Source organism: Nerophis ophidion, linkage group LG04, assembly GCF_033978795.1.
Source record: "Nerophis ophidion isolate RoL-2023_Sa linkage group LG04, RoL_Noph_v1.0, whole genome shotgun sequence".
Taxonomy (NCBI): Eukaryota; Metazoa; Chordata; class Actinopteri; order Syngnathiformes; family Syngnathidae; genus Nerophis; species Nerophis ophidion.
The window spans coordinates 47,056,708-47,073,329 of NC_084614.1; the positions used below are offsets into that span (position 1 = coordinate 47,056,708).

Consider the following 16,622-nt stretch of genomic DNA (forward strand, 5'->3'; position numbering starts at 1 on the left):
ATAACGTACACTTTTTCAGCCTGTTGTTCACTATTCTTTATTTATTTTAAATTGTATTTCAAATGTCTATTCTTGGTGTTGGATTTTATCAAATAAATTTCCCCCAAAAAATGCAACTTATACTCAGAGGTGGGTAGTAACGCGCTACATTTACTCTGTTACATCTACTTGAGTAACTTTTGGGATAAATTGTACTTCTAAGAGTAGTTTTTATGCAACATACTTTTACTTTTACTTGAGTATATTTATAGAGAAGAAACGCTACTTTTACTCCGCTCCATTTATCTGCAATCAGGTCGCTACTCGCTACTTTTTTTTAATCGATCTGTTAATGCACGCTTTGTTTGTTTTGTTTTTGTCAGACACACATTCAAAGTAGGAACTACGCATGCTTGCGTTTCACCAATCACATGCAGTCACTGGTGACGTTGGACCAATCAAACAGAGCCAGGTGGTCACGTGACCGTCACACGTAGACCCGACATGTTGAAGAACTTATTGGGGTGTTACCATTTAGTGGTCAATTGTACGGAATATGTACTGTACTGTGAAATCTAATAATAAAAGTTTCAATCAATCAACCAATCAATCAAAAGTGTAAAGGAAAAAAGACCCTTTTTATTTCAACCGTACTTCCCGTCAAAAGCCTAAAGACTGATCGCACAGTTCCTGTCTTCACAATAAAAGTGCCGCTCCATCGCGCCTGCGCTAACAAAATAAGAGTGTCCGAAAGCCAGCGCAAACAAACTAGCAAGGTACGGAGTTTGCCGCCAATGTATTTCTTGTAAAGTGTATAAAAACGAATATGGAAGCTGGACAAATAAGATGCCAAAAACCAACGACTTTCATGATGTACTAGACAGGAAGGAGGAACTTTTTTTCTCCTCCATTTGAAAACCGGGACGTTTTCAGCACTATACTGTCTGATTCCAATCAATGCAAGTCATCAGAATCAGGTAATACACCAACTTATATTCTTGTCTTCATTAAAGATAGGAATCTATATGTTAAACGTGCATGTATATTCATTAAAATACCTTTTAACATGTGAACAAAAACGGCAAAATAAATAAATATAAAGTATATACTGTATATATAAAAGTATGTGTGTGTATGTATATATATATATATATATATATATATATATATATATATATGATATGTGTGTATGTATATGTACATATGAGGTAGATCACCTCGACTTGGTCATTTATTAAGTAATTGATTAACGTTGAAAAACTTATTGGGGTGTTACCATTTAGTGGTCAATTGTAGGGAATATGTACTGTACTGTGCAATCTACTAATAAAAGTATCAATCAATCAATGAATGCCTACTGAGCCTATGGTGCTGTTAAGTTATTGTGGCTCAATTTGCCTCATTTTTTATTTTTTATTTTAATGTATTATTATTCGATATATAATATTGTTTTAGTTGCTTAAGAGATATTCCTGGCTCTGAATTTGCTCATTGCTATTTTTATGTTTTTGTGCATTAATTGTTGCTGGAATCATTAAACAAACAGGTTACTCATCAGTTACTCAGTACTTGAGTAGTTTTTTCACAACATACTTTTTACTTTTACTCAAGTAAATATTTGGGTGACTACTCCTTACTTTTACTTGAGTAATAAATCTCTTAAGTAACAGTACTCTTACTTGAGTACAATTTCTGGCTACTCTACCCACCTCTGCTTATACTCCAGTGCGACTTATATATGTTTTTTTCTTTCTTTTGTTATGCATTTTCGACAGGTGCGACTTATACTCCGGAGCGACTTATACTCCGAAAAATACGGTATTAATGAATGAATAAATGTTTGGGAAATGCTGAAAAGGATCAAATGAATGGAATATTTATTTTAACACAGCCAACAGACCTAATACATTCTTACAGTATATATCGCCAATGTAATCATCAGAGCCTTTAATTACACCTGATTTGACATTTCCTGTCGCTATAATTAATTCAGAAAGGCTCTGATGAAACACAATCAATGTTATTGCTAACACAGCAGGGCTCCCTATACAAAGATCTTCTGCAACGAACAATGAGTGTAATCATACGACACCACGTCTCATCTGCATACCGGTTGAAAACCATTCTGAATGACAAACATCAACAGCAAGGAAAGGAAATAGACCTACCTCAGACAACAAAATGTGACCCTTCGGAAATAATAATCCTGCCTTTTGTGGCGAAGAGCAATGAATACCACAACAATATCCAGAGGAGAAAAACTTTCTTCTGAGAAAAGCCAAACAGATGAAATGTCCACTGATGCTTTACGAACTGAAATCATTGAAAATAAAAGTACAAAATGTCAAAATTGATCACAGGCTAGAAATCCAGACAAACACGACAATCAACCTTCAGGCCATCTTCCATTCCTCATATCCATCTCTCTATGTACCTATCTCTTTACCTCTCTTTCTCTCTCTCTCTCTACAGATGGCTCTCGGCGAGGGCACGGCAGGACAAGGCTGCTTCTCGTTAATCATCAGCCACACAGACCTAAAAGCCTGTTAGAGCGTCTGCTGATCGTGGCAAAAAGTCAAGCCCCAGCTAGAGAAAGGTCACCAAGAATTAGGCAAGGCTCAAACTCCAAAGGCCGCTCTAATTCCCCGGATAAGCCCCTTTTGAAATTCAACCTGTCCTGGCTGCACCTCCGGTCTCAGGGATCTTTTTGGAAGTCATTTGAAGAAGAGAGAAGACATTCCCAGCTGCACAGCCACTGACAGCATAAACATCACTTTTTTTTATCGATGACTCGACTAAAACTGAACAATCAATGTTTGAAAGACTTTTAAGAGTGCAGGTTAGTGTCCCGACACCAACATTATTATGGTACCGGTACCAACTTTTCGGTACATTTCAATATTTTTTTATATAGAGGGGACCACAAAAAAATATATTATTGGCTTTATTTTTAACATTAAACATATGTTTGTTATTGCAAGTTTGTCCTTAAATAAAATAGTGAACATACAAGACAACTTGTGTTTTAGTAGTCAGTAAGCAAACTAAGATCCCTAATTAGTCTGCTGACATACAGTGGGGCAAAAAAAGTATTTAGTCAGCCACTGATTGTGCAAGTTCTCCCACTTAAAATGATGACAGAGGTCTGTAATTTTCATCATAGGTACACTTCAACTGTAAGAGACAGGGTGTGGAAAAATAAACCAGGAATTCACATTGTTGGAATTTTAAATAATTTATTTGTAAATGATGGTGGAAATTAAGTATTTGGTCACTTCAAACAAGGAAGATCTCTGGCTTTCACAGACCGGTAACTTCTTCTTTAAGAAGCTCTTCTGTCCTCCACTCGTTACCTGTATTAATGGAACCTGTTTGAACTTGTTATCTGTATAAAATACACCTGTCCACAGCCCCAAACAGTCAGACTCCAAACTCCACTTTGGCCAAGACCAAAGAGCTGTTAAAGGACACCAGGAAAAAAATTGTAGACCTGCACCAGACTGGGAAGAGTAAATCTACAATAGCCAAGCAGCTTGGTGTGAAAAAAATCAATTGGGATAATTGGGAGCAATTATCAGAAAATGGAAGACCTACAAGACCACTGATAATCTCCCTCGATCTGGGGTTCCACGCAAGATCTCATCCCGTGGGGTCAAAATGATCATGAGAACGGTGAGCAAAAATCCCAGGCCCACACGGGGGGACCTAGTGAATGACCTGCAGAGAGCTGGGACCAAAGTAACAAAGGTTGCCATCAGTAACACACTTAACCGACAGGGAATCAAATCCTGCATTGCCAGACGTGTCCCCCTGCTTAAGCCAGGGCATGTCCAGGCCCGTCTGAAGTTTGCCAGAGAGCACATGGATGATACAGCAGAGGACTGAGAGAATGTCATGTGGTCAGATGAAACCAAAATAGTACTTTTTGGTATAAACTCAACTTGTCGTGTTTGGAGGAAGAAGAATACTGAGTTGCATCCCAAGAACACCATACCTACTGTGAAGCATAGGGGTAGAAACATCATGCTTTGGGGCTGTTTTTCTGTTAAGGGGACAGGATGACTGATCCGTGTTAAAGAAAGAATGAATGGGGCCATGTATCGTGAGATTTTTTGCCAAAACCTCCTTCCATCAGTGAGAGCTTTGAAGATGAAACGTGGCTGGGTCTTCCAGCATGACAATGATCCCAAACACACCACCCGGGCAACAAAGGAGTGGCTACGTAAGAAGCATTTGAAAGTCCTGGAGTGGCCTAGCCAGTCTCCAGACCTCAACCCCATAGAAAATCTGTGGAGGGAGTTGAAAGTCTGTGTTGCTCGGCAACAGCCCCAAAACATCACTGCTCTCAAGAAGATCTGCATAGAGGAATGGCCCAAAATACATGCTACTGTGTGTGCAAACCTGGTAAAGACCTACGGTAATCGTTTGACCTCTGTTATTGCCAACAAAGGTAAAGTATTGAGTTGAATTTTTGTTATTGACCAAATACTTATTTTCCACCATAATTTACAAATAAATTCTTTAAAATTTCTACAATGTGAATTCCTGGATTTTTTTTTTTCACATTCTGTCTCTCACAGTTGAAGTGTACCTATGATGAAAATTACAGACCTCTGTCATCATTTTAAGTGGGAGAACTTGCACAATCGGTGGCTGACTAGATACTTTTTTGCCCCTGGGTATGCAGTAACATATTATGTCATTTCCCATTCTGTTATTTTGTCAAAATTATTAAGGACAAGTGGTAGAAAATGAATCATTAATCTACTTGTTCATTTACTGTTAATATCTGCTCATTTTCCGTTTCTACATATTCTATGTACAGTTCTGTTAAAATGTAATAATCACTTATTCTTATGTTGTTTGGATACTTTATATTTATATTCATATATATATACACATATATAGAGATATACTGTATATATATATATATATATATATATATATATATATATATTTATATATATATATATATTTATATATATATATACATACATATATATATATATACATATATATACATATATATATATATAAATATATATTTATGTGTGTGTGTATAAACATGTGTATATATATATATATATATATATATATATGTTAGGTCAGGAAAAAACGCAGAGGCTATATTTTATGTATGATATATCCTCTGTGTTTTTTCCCGACCTAACGTATACTCTGCTCGACCCCAGTATTGAGCATTGTATACTGGATAAACCACAGAAACATCTACACACACAAACACACACACATATATATATATATATATATATATATATATATATATATATATATATATATATATATATATATATATGTGTGTGTTTACACTTCAGTATGGGGAATATATTCACCATTAATTAGTTTTTTATGAACATGCAACTTAGTAACATATTGGCTCTTAATTAGTCATTATTAAGTACTTACCCTACCTTATTCTGCATGGCCCTATTATATAGCAACCCTAACTCTAACCCAAAACTCTAACCCTAAGCCTAACCTTAACCAAATGACTTTAAATCAAGTCTTTTTTACATTGTTCCCCTAGTGTTCAAATAATTCTTAATTAAGTCTTTGTTACTTTGAAAATGTTCCGCACACGCGAAACATGTTCCAAGACAAACCAAGCAGTCCAGTTGCGGACGATTGAACGCCCTGAGATGACAACGACCTGGATGAATGAGAACATCCATAGACATGAATCCATAAAATAGCTTGTACTATTAGTGGGAGTGTTGCGTGCGATTTCCCAACACTGCTTGTACGATTGAAAAGTGGTGCAGAATGCCTTATTTAATACGGATTTGCGCGTACTTACGGGGCTTTTACCACGGAGAAATTCCATCATTTACCTCACATTCATTTCATCATGCTCCTATCTGCAGCGTATTCATATGTTTTCAAAGATGCAGGAGACATTTACTTTTTTTATTGTCATTTAAGAAACAGTCATGCAGTGCATCTATATTGAAACCCATTTTTTTTTTTTTTTTAATCACTGAACGTGCACGGGTGAGAGGCTACATTTATTCTACTCAAGACTTTAAAAATGCCGTCTTCGTTAAGTGATTTCATAAATAAGATATGTTTTTTGAATTTATATTCCATGTAAAAAAAATGAATGCCATTACAAGAAACAACCCATATAGGACACCAAAACAAATCAATTAAATTTGATTGAATCAGCCCTAGTCACCCAGCATACAGTAGTTGATTTGCTTTGATTTTTAGTAAGGATCCCCATTAGCTAGTTGCCACAACAACCCACTAGTCTTCCTGGGGCCCACAAACTCAATACAATTACAAGTAAAAGCATATAATTATAACCACACAGTACAGAAAAAATAAAAGCATCCATAAGAAAACAAGCAAACAATTAACAGTCACGGTATGGCGGGAAGGTATAGCTCGGTTGGTAAAGCGGCCGTGCCAGCAACTTGACGGTTCCAGGTTTGATCCCCGCTTCCCCCATCCTAGTCACTGCTGTTGTGTCCTTGGGCAAGACACTTTACCCACCTGCTCCCAGTGCCACCCACACTGGTTTAAATGGAACTTAGATATAGGGTTTCACTATGTAAAGCACTTTGAGCCACTAGAAAAAAGCGCTATATAAATATAATTCACTTCACTTCACAGAATAATAATTACCATATAAATATACCTACACAATACAAAACCAAACAAAATCATCAACAAGCAAACTAATTTAAAGACACAGATAAAATATTAATTTCCTTTTAAAAACTTGTTTACATTCAATGCTGGGGAGAATTCGAGGCAGGTTATTCCAGAGCGATACAGATCTATAAATAAATTGTTCCGTAAAGCATTCTTCCTGTTACAAGGGAGTACAAAATGCCCCTCACTAGAGGCCCTGGTATTATGATTATGTATAGTGCTACTGTAAACTATTTGGGCCATGAGAAAAGCAGGAATTTTACCACGGGTTACTGATTTGAACAATATGAGAGTATTAGCTGACAACCTGTTCTGCATTGTTAGCCAGGAAAGAGAAGCATGCATTTGGTTAACCTCGGTTCTTAGTAAACAACCCAGAACCAGCCTTGCTGCCCTATTCTGGACAATCTGGAAATTGCTGATCTCACCACTTGCAGCAGACTCCCAGACCGTAGAACAATGGTCCAGATGACACAAGACTAAACTTTTGACGAGGCTTCACAGGGGCAGAGGGGTTAGTGCGTCTGCCTCACAATACGAAAGTCTTGAGTAGTCTAGGGTTCAATCCCGGGCTTGGGTTCTTTCTGTGTGGAGTTTGCATGTTCTCCCCGTGAATCCGTGGGTTCCCTTTCGGGTACTCCGGCTTCCTCCCACTTCCAAAGACATGCACCTGGGGATAGGTTGATTGGCAACACTAAATTTTGAATGTGAGTGTGAATGTTGTCTGTCTGTGTTGGCTTTGCGATGAGGTGGCGACTTATCCAGGGTGTACCCCGCCTTCCGCCCAATTGTAGCTGAGATAGGCGCCAGCGCCCCCCGCGACCCCAAAGGGGAATTAGCGGTAGGAAATGGATGAATGGATGAATGGATGGAAGGCGCGAACTGTGGTGCTGAATTTCCCCCAGGGATCAATAAAGTACTTTCTATTCTATTCTATTCTATTCTATTCTATTCTATTCTATTATATTCTATTCTATTCTATTCTATCCATCCATCCATTTCCTACCACTTACTCCCTTTAGGGGTCGCGGGGGGCGCTGGCGCCTATCTCAGCTACAATCAGGCGGAAGGCGTTTTACACCCTGGACAAGTCGCCCCCTCATCACAGGCCCAACACAGATAGACAGACAACATTCACACTCACATTCACACACTAGGGCCAATTTAGTGTTGCCAATCAACCTATCCCCAGGTGCAAATCTTTGGAAGTGGGAGGAAGCCGGAGTACCCGGAGGGAACCCACGCATTCACGGGGAGAACATGCAAACTCCACACAGAAAGATCCCGAGCCTGGGATTGAACCCAGGACTGCAGGACCTTCGTATTGTGAGGCAGACACACTAACCCCTCTGCCACCGTGAAGCCCTATTCTATTCTATATTATAGTAAAATATTATCCATCCATCCATCTTCTTCCACTTATCCGAGGTCAGGTCGCGGGGGCAGCCGCCTAAGCAGGGAAGCCCAGACCTTCCTCTCCCCAGCCACTTTGTCCAGCTCTTCCCGGGGGATCTCGAGGCGTTCCCAGGCCAGCCGGGAGACATAGTCTTCCCAACGTGTCCTGTGTCTTCCCCGTGGCCTCCTACTGGTTGGACGTGCCCTAAACACCTCCCTAGGGAGGCGTTCGGGTGGCATCCTGACCAGATTCCCGAGCCACCTCCCCTGCCTCCTCTCGATGTGGAAGAGCTGCGGCTTTACTTTGAGTTCCCCCCAGATGACAGAGCTTCTCACCCTATCTCTAAGGGAGAGCCTCGCCACCCGGCGGAGGATACTCATTTCGGCCGCTTGTACCCGTGATCTTGTCCTTTCGGTCATAACCCAAAGCTCATGACCATAGGTGAGGATGGGAACGTATATTGACCAATAAACTGAAAGCTTTGCCTTCCGGCTCAGCTCCTTCTTCACCACAACGGATCGATACAGCGTTCGCATTACAGAAGACGCCGCACCGATTCACCTGTCGATTTCACGATCCACTCTTCCCTCACCCGTGAACAAGACTCCAAGGTAGTTGAACTCCTCCACTTGGGACAGGGTCTCCTCCCCAACCCCGAGATGGCACTCCACCTTTTTCCGGGCGAGAACCATGGACTCGGCCTTGGAGGTGCTGATTTTCATCCCAGTCGCTTCACACTCGGCTGCGAATTGATCCGGTGAGAGCTGAATATCCTGGCCAGATGAAGCCATCAAGACCACATCATCTGTAAAAAGCAGAGACGTACTCCTGCAGCCACCAAACCGGATCCCCTCAAAAGCCTGACTTCGCCTAGAAATTCTGTCCATGAAAGTAATGAACAGAATATTGTCGAAATAGAAAAACACAATTCAAAATAAAACTGCAACAGATACAAAATTGCCATTATTAAATTATTTGTAATCAACCAGCTATAAATTATAAAAAGAAATTGCTGCGACGGTGTCCAATATTTTGTTTTCTGACTTTGTGTTAATTAATATGCCCCCGGTCAGGCTGTAATCAATTAACTGCGACAAACAAATTATTGTACTCAGGGTCTGTCCTAGGCTTTCTGTGTTCTAGGCTTAAACAAGATTGTGTGGCCTCATTTTGGTCTTTAATATTATTTATGTATTTATTATTATTATTAGGAACCGGAAGAGCTCCCATTGTCACCCCCAGCCCCACATATACACAATCAGTATATTGACATGCATGCAAATATAGACTTATTTTAGTTGAAACCATCTTTTTAAAACAGATGTAAAAAAAGGTATTAAGATTTTTGCATGCAGCTTTTAACGTTTCCAAGAATTTGTATAGAAAAAACTTGAATAATGTTTTGTGATTGTAAATCATTTCCATCTACCATGTAAACGCTCCCATCATCCATCATTGTACCCGACATTCTACACATGTGCCATTCTTCCCAACGTGACAACCAGGAAGTACAGAAGATGGTGCACTGCATGATCAGAAACCATGATATTTATATGTTTATGTATTTGTTTAATCGATAATGTTTTTATCAAGCGTTCTAACCAGTGACACCTGAAGATTGTTTTAGAGGGGGAAAACATTCCCTAAATATATTTTTAAACCCCCCAAATTATTTGGTATTGTTTTATTTAAAAAAAAAAAAAGTTATGTTTTTTTGGTTGTTTTTTTCTTTAAAAAATAATGTCGACATATGTAATATAACATAGCCAGAATGTGAGTTCTAATAATCACAAAAGCTGTTGTTTGGTGTGGGTTCACAGTGTGGCGCATATTATTAACAGTGTTAAAGTTGTTTATACGACCACCCTCAGTGTGACCTGTATGGCTGTTGACCAAGTATGCGTGGCATTCACTTGTGTGTGTGAAAATCTGTGGATATTATATGACTGGTGCCGGCATACGAAAGCAGTGCCTTTAAGGTTTACTGTCGCTCTGTTCTTCTCCCTATGTCCGTGTACAGAGTGGCGTTTTAAAAAGTCATACATTTTACTGTTTTTAAAACCGATACTGATCATTTTGAAACCGGTACCGATAATTTCCGATATTACATTTTAAATCATTTATCCGCAGTCCGATATTATCCGATCGGACATCTCTATTCTGAACGTCAAGATGCAGATATTTAAATACGGAGCCATAAGTCGTAGGCTAGTTGTTTAAATGCTCACGTCTGCACGCGGGAGATAACGACGGCTGTGAGCGATAATGGCGATGCTTTCACAAGCGCTGCTCATTAACAGCTCATAAAGTTTGGCAACTCTCAGCACTCTCGTTAGCAGCTGGCACCAAAGAGATGAGTGGACATTGGCATCGTCCAGCATGGAGACGGGAAGAGACGAGATGAAATGTCTTCCCTGCAGATTGAAGTGTAATACTGAGGTGAACAGATGGAGAAGATGGGAGTTACTTCCAACTGGAGGCAGCTCATCCGTCGAGGTTTCCACTTGTCGTTCTCCATCCTTCACCATCCTCTCATCTCTAATCTTAGCTCAAATCAAAGCATAGACACTGGCAAAGCACCAGAACCACTAAGATGTGCTCCTGAAGGAACGTGGCCGTCTTCTCGTTATCGATTAGTCCTGAAACATCGCTAAAGGCTAAGCTCTTATTAAAAAGGTAATCACGGTGTGAAATAAAGAAAAAAAAAAAAGTTATTTGTTTAAAATATTAATAAAAATGACGTAGATCTCACCAGACAGATGTGAAGGTCACTTGGTGTTTGGCTTTAGTGGCTCAGTCTCTCCGAGAAAAATAATCTTTTCATTCAAATCTAATCATGTAATCATCGCCTTGCGGTCATGTGACCTTCATTGCTGCACGGTGAAAGCTTTAAAAATCTCCTTTGTTGCCTTTGGTATAAGACATCACGGCAAGTAGACCCACGCCTAAAAACTCCATCAAAGCGTCAAGGAATGAAAGCACTGATCACAGGAATATCAGTTTTTTTTGTTAGCAGACTCATTAGAAAACCAAATTGTACAAAACTTAAGCAGTTTTTTCCTTCCATCCATCCATTTTCTAACGCTTAATCCCTTCGGGGGCGCTGGAGTCTATCTCAGCTACAATCGGGTGGAAGGCTGCGTACACCCTGGACAAGTCGCCACCTCAAATAATCTAAATTCAATTAATACTGTTATGCTGCCATTAGCTTCTTGCTAGCTTAGCAGATAGATAGCAGATTGTTTCCATTTGAGAGCCCCTAAACGGGAACCTTACTTTTTTCGGAATTTTGCCAAATTATTCACGATCATAATGAAAGACATAACGACGGATGTATTTCTTTGAATGCATTCTAAATATTAAATACATGCAATGAAAAGTCTGCCTACACTGGAGCCTACGATAGCCGATCAATTCTACCAATAGAGCCTCTAAAAAATCAAAATCCAAACACCTCCATTAAGGTTTAATACACATGCTGTAAGTATATACACTATATTGCCATTAGTATTTGGCCACCTATCCAAATCACTTGGCCCAGTGTATACAATCAAGCACTTAGGCATGGAGACTGTTTCTACAAAGATTTGTGAAAGAATGGGCCGTTCTCAGTGATTTCCAGCGTGGAACTGTCATAAGATGCCACCTATGCAACAAATCCAGTCGTGAAATGTCTTTGCTCCTAAATATTTCGAAGTCTATTATAGGAAAAGTGTAGAGTATGGGAACAATAGCAACTCAGTCACGAAGTAGTAGGCTATGTAAACTGACAGAGAGGGGTCAGTAGATGCTGAAGCGCATAGTGCAAAGAGAAGTTCTGCACAGTCAGTGGCTATAGAGCCCCAAACTTCATGTGACCTTCCAAATAGCCCACGTACAGTATGCCGAGCGCATTTCATTATGTCAAGATAATGGCACTAGCATTTACTTATTTTAGAATATTTTCAACATATTGAGCAAAAAGGACTCTCTTTTTTTTCTGCCAAGAAAAATGCACTTGTTATTCGTGAAGTGAAGATAATTATATGTTTGTAGCGCTTTTCTCTAGTGACTCAAAATAAAATAAAATAAAAAAGTGTAGTTCCTCTTTAAGAGTCTTTACTTCCAAACACTTTAAAACTGAACATACATGAATTGAGTAATTCAATATGACTTACATGATATACAAAATAACTTATTGGTTGTAAAACAAATGCACTATAACAAATACGCTAGCTCAGTGCTAATTTAGATGGGATTTGCCCGATACATGCTACTGGTTAGCATTGGTGATTTTACATGGCGATTTCAACACCTCCAAAACGCACAATTCAGAACACAACTAAGATGCACATTACAATCAAACAGCTGGTGTGTAATACCTACAGTATAAACACTTTTTAGGACGCAACAGAAAACCAAACACTCGATGGCAAAGACTACTTCCTGACTACGGCAATACACCGAGGACAAACTGGAATGAATGCTTACCACTGCTGTTATCAATCATGGTTTTAAGGATTTTTTAATTTAAAATGATAATACTAACCGTCCGGGGTTTTACCACAATTTATTATAAATACCATTCACATTACATCCCTTTATGGCAGCAATATTGGGATCGTATTGGAAGTCAAAGAGTAAAAAAAATGGGGTATGACGTTAGTAACGGGAAAATACGTTAATGTCTCTTGTATTCATGTTAGCATTTTGGATAGCAAAACACTAGCGTGCTAGCTTGTTTCTCCAGTGAATGAGCAGTATCCCCAGTCTGTGAGTTTACAAAAGTGTGGTTGGTAATCACAGGCTGAGTTTCTACCAGGGTTTGTTAAGAATACCATTAATTGTTACAATGCTGGAATATCAGTATCGTATCATAGTAAAACGGGTATGCAAAAAATGCACTTGCCTGTTTGGTGCAATGTTTGACCGTATGAAATCCATCAATCATCCATCCATCCATCATCTTCCGCTTATCCGAGGTCGGGTCGCGGGGGCAACAGCCTAAGCAGGGAAACCCAGACTTCCCTCTCCCCAGCCACTTCGTCTAGCTCTTCCCGGGGGATCCCGAGGCGTTCCCAGGCCAGCCGGGAGACATAGTCTTCCCAACGTGTCCTGGGTCTTCCCCGTGGCCTCCTACCGGTTGGACGTGCCCTAAACACCTCCCTAGGGAGGCGTTCGGGTGACATCCTGACCAGATGCCCGAACCACCTCATCTGGCTCCTCTCGATGTGAAGGAGCAGCGGCTTTACTTTGAGTCCCTCCCGGATGGCAGAGCTTCTCACCCTATCTCTAAGGGAGAGCCCCGCCACACGGCGGAGGAAACTCATTTCGGCCGCTTGTACCCGTGATTTTATCCTTTCGGTCATGACCCAAAGCTCATGACCATAGGTGAGGATGGGAACGTAAATTGAGAGCTTTGCCTTCCGGCTCAGCTCCTTCTTTACCACAACGGATCGGTACAACGTCCGCATTACTGAATACGCCGCACCGATCCGCCTGTCGATCTCACGATCCACTCTTCCCTCACTCGTGAACAAGACTCCTAGGTACTTGAACTCCTCCACTTGGGGCAGGGTTTCCTCCCCAACCCGGAGATGGCACTCCACCCTTTTCCGGGCGAGAACCATGGACTCGGACTTGGAGGTGCTGATTCTCATTCCGGTCGCTTCACACTCGGCTGCGAACCGATCCAGCGAGAGCTGAAGATCCCGGTCAGATGAAGCCATCAGGACCACATCATCTGCAAAAAGCAGAGACCTATTCCTGCGGTTACCAAACCGGAACCCCTCAACGCCTTGACTGCGCCTAGAAATTCTGTCCATAAAAGTTATGAACAGAATCGGTGACAAAGGACAGCCTTGGCGGGGTCCAACCCTCACTGGAAATGTGTTTGACTTACTGCCGGCAATGCGGACCAAGCTCTGGCACTGATCGTACAGGGAACGGACCGCCAAAATAGGACAGTCCGATACCCCATACTCTCTGAGCACTCCCCACAGGACTTCCCGAGGGACACGGTCGAATGCCTTCTCCAAGTCCACAAAGCACATGTAAACTGGTTGGGCAAACTCCCATGCACCCTCAAGAACCCTGCCGAGAGTATAGAGTTGGTCCACAGTTCCACGACCAGGACGAAAACCACACTGTTCCTCCTGAATCCGAGGTTCGACTATCCGACGTAGCCTCCTCTCCAGTACACCTGAATAAACCTTACCGGGAAGGCTGAGGAGTGTGATCCCACGATAGTTGGAACACACCCTCCGGTCCCCCTTCTTAAAGAGAGGAACCACCGCCCCGGTCTGCCAATCCAGAGGTACCGCCCCCGATGTCCACGCGATGCTGCAAAGTCTTGTCAACCAAGACAGCCCCACAGCATCCAGAGCCTTAAAGAACTCCGGGCGGTTCTCGTCCACCCCTGGGGCCTTGCCACCGAGGAGCTTTTTAACTACCTCAGCGACCTCAGCCCCAGAAATAGGAGAGTCCACCACAGATTCCCCAGGCACTGCTTCCTCATAGGAAGACGTGTTGGTGGGATTGAGGAGGTCTTCGAAGTATTCCTTCCACCTATCCACAACATCCGCAGTTGAGGTCAGCAGAACACCATCCGCACCATACACGGTGTTGATAGTGCACTGCTTCCCCTTCCTGAGGCGGCGGACGGTGGTCCAGAATCGCTTCGAAGCCGTCCGGAAGTCGTTTTCCATGGCTTCCCCGAACTCCTCCCATGTCCAAGTTTTTCCCTCCGCGACCGCTGAAGCTGCACACCGCTTGGCCTGTCGGTACCTGTCCACTGCCTCCGGAGTCCTATGAGCCAAAAGGACCCGATAGGACTCCTTCTTCAGCTTGACGGCATCCCTCACCGCTGGTGTCCACCAAGGGGTTTTAGGATTGCCGCCCCGACAGGCACCAACTACCTTGCAGCCACAGTTCCGATCTGCCGCCTCGACAATAGAGGTGCGGAACATGGTCCACTCGGACTCAATGTCCAGCACCTCCCTCGTGACATGTTCAAAGTTCTTCCGGAGGTGGGAATTGAAACTTTGTCTGACAGGAGACTCTGCCAGACGTTCCCAGCAGACCCTCACAATGCGTTTGGGCCTCCCAGGTCTGTCCGGCATCCTCCCCCACCATCGCAGCCAACTCACCACCAGGTGGGTGATCGGTAGAAAGCTCCGCCCCTCTCTTCACCCGAGTGTCCAAAACATGAGGCCGCAAATCCGATGACACAACTACAAAGTCGATCATGGAACTGCAGCCTAGGGTGTCCTGGTGCCAAGTGCACATATGGACACCCTTATGTTTGAACATGGTGTTTGTTATGGACAAACTGTGACGAGCACAAAAGTCCAATAACAAAACACCACTCGGGTTCAGATCCGGGCGGCCATTCTTCCCAATCACGCCTCTCCAGGTTTCACTGTCGTTGCCAACGTGAGCGTTGAAGTCTCCCAGTAGGACAAGGGAATCACCCGGGGGAGCACTTTCCAGTACTCCCTCGAGTGTTCCCAAAAAGGGTGGGTACTCTGAACTGCTGTTTGGTGCATAAGCACAAACAACAGTCAGGACCCGTCCCCCCACCCGAAGGCGGAGGGAGGCTACCCTTTCGTCCACCGGGTTGAACTCCAACGTACAGGCTTTGAGCCGGGGGGAAACAAGAATTGCCAACCCAGCCCGTCGCCTCTCACTGCCGGCAACGCCAGAGTGGAAGAGGGTCCAATCCCTCTCGAGAGAAGTGGTTCCAGAGCCCTTGCTGTGCGTCGAAGTGAGTCTGACTATATCCAGACGGAATTTCTCGACTTCGCGCACTAGCTCAGGCTCTTTTCCCCCCATTGACGTGACGTTCCACGTCCCAAGAGCTAGCTTCTGTAGCCGAGGATCGGACCGCCAAGTGCCCTGCCTTCGGCTGTCGTCCAGCTCACAATGCACCCGACCTCTATGGCCCCTGCTATGGGTGGTGAGCCCATTGGAGGGGTGACCCACGTTGCCTCTTCGGGCTGTGCCCGGCCGGGCCCCATGGGAACAGGCCCGGCCACCAGGCGCTCGCCATCGTGCCCCACCTCCGGGCCTGGCTCCAGAGGGGGGCCCCGGTGACCCGCGTCCGGGCGAGGGAAATCTGGGTCCATGATTTTTCTTCTTCATAAAGGTCTTCGAGCTGCTCTTTGTCTGATCCCTCACCTATAACCTGTTTGCCTTGGGAGACCCTACCAGGGGGCTTTATGCCCCCGGACAACATAGCTCCTAGGATCATTGGGACACGCAAACTCCTCTACCACGATAAGGTTGCAGCTCAGAGAGGAGACCGTATGAAAATCGGAACATATTATGGCCATCATTTTCGTCCAAAACTTAATCCTATGAAAATTGTACAACCACATACACATTAACGCACATTATGCAAATTCCATGATTTATATCATATTTTCCGGACCATAGGGTGCACCAAACTGGCGATGAATGGTTTATTTTTAATCTTTTTTCATATATAAAGTGCACTGGATTATAGCGCCCATTAAAGGTGTCATAATATCCCTATTTTTTTTCCAAATTGAATTGAAAACACTGTGTTGTGGTCTACATACCATAGAAT

General features: G+C 42.7%; 1 protein-coding gene across 4 annotated transcripts in view; it reads right to left on the reverse strand.

Annotated features, from left to right (window-relative positions):
* Window positions 1-2,279, reverse strand: part of auts2a (activator of transcription and developmental regulator AUTS2 a) — a 180,425-nt gene extending 178,146 nt beyond the window's left edge. For all 4 annotated transcript variants that reach the window (XM_061898199.1, XM_061898200.1, XM_061898198.1 and 1 more), the window contains exon 1: window positions 2,148-2,279. The gene's annotated coding sequence lies outside the window, so the exon portion shown is untranslated. The remainder of the gene's footprint in view (window positions 1-2,147) is intronic.
* Window positions 2,280-16,622: the final 14,343 nt, after the last annotated feature.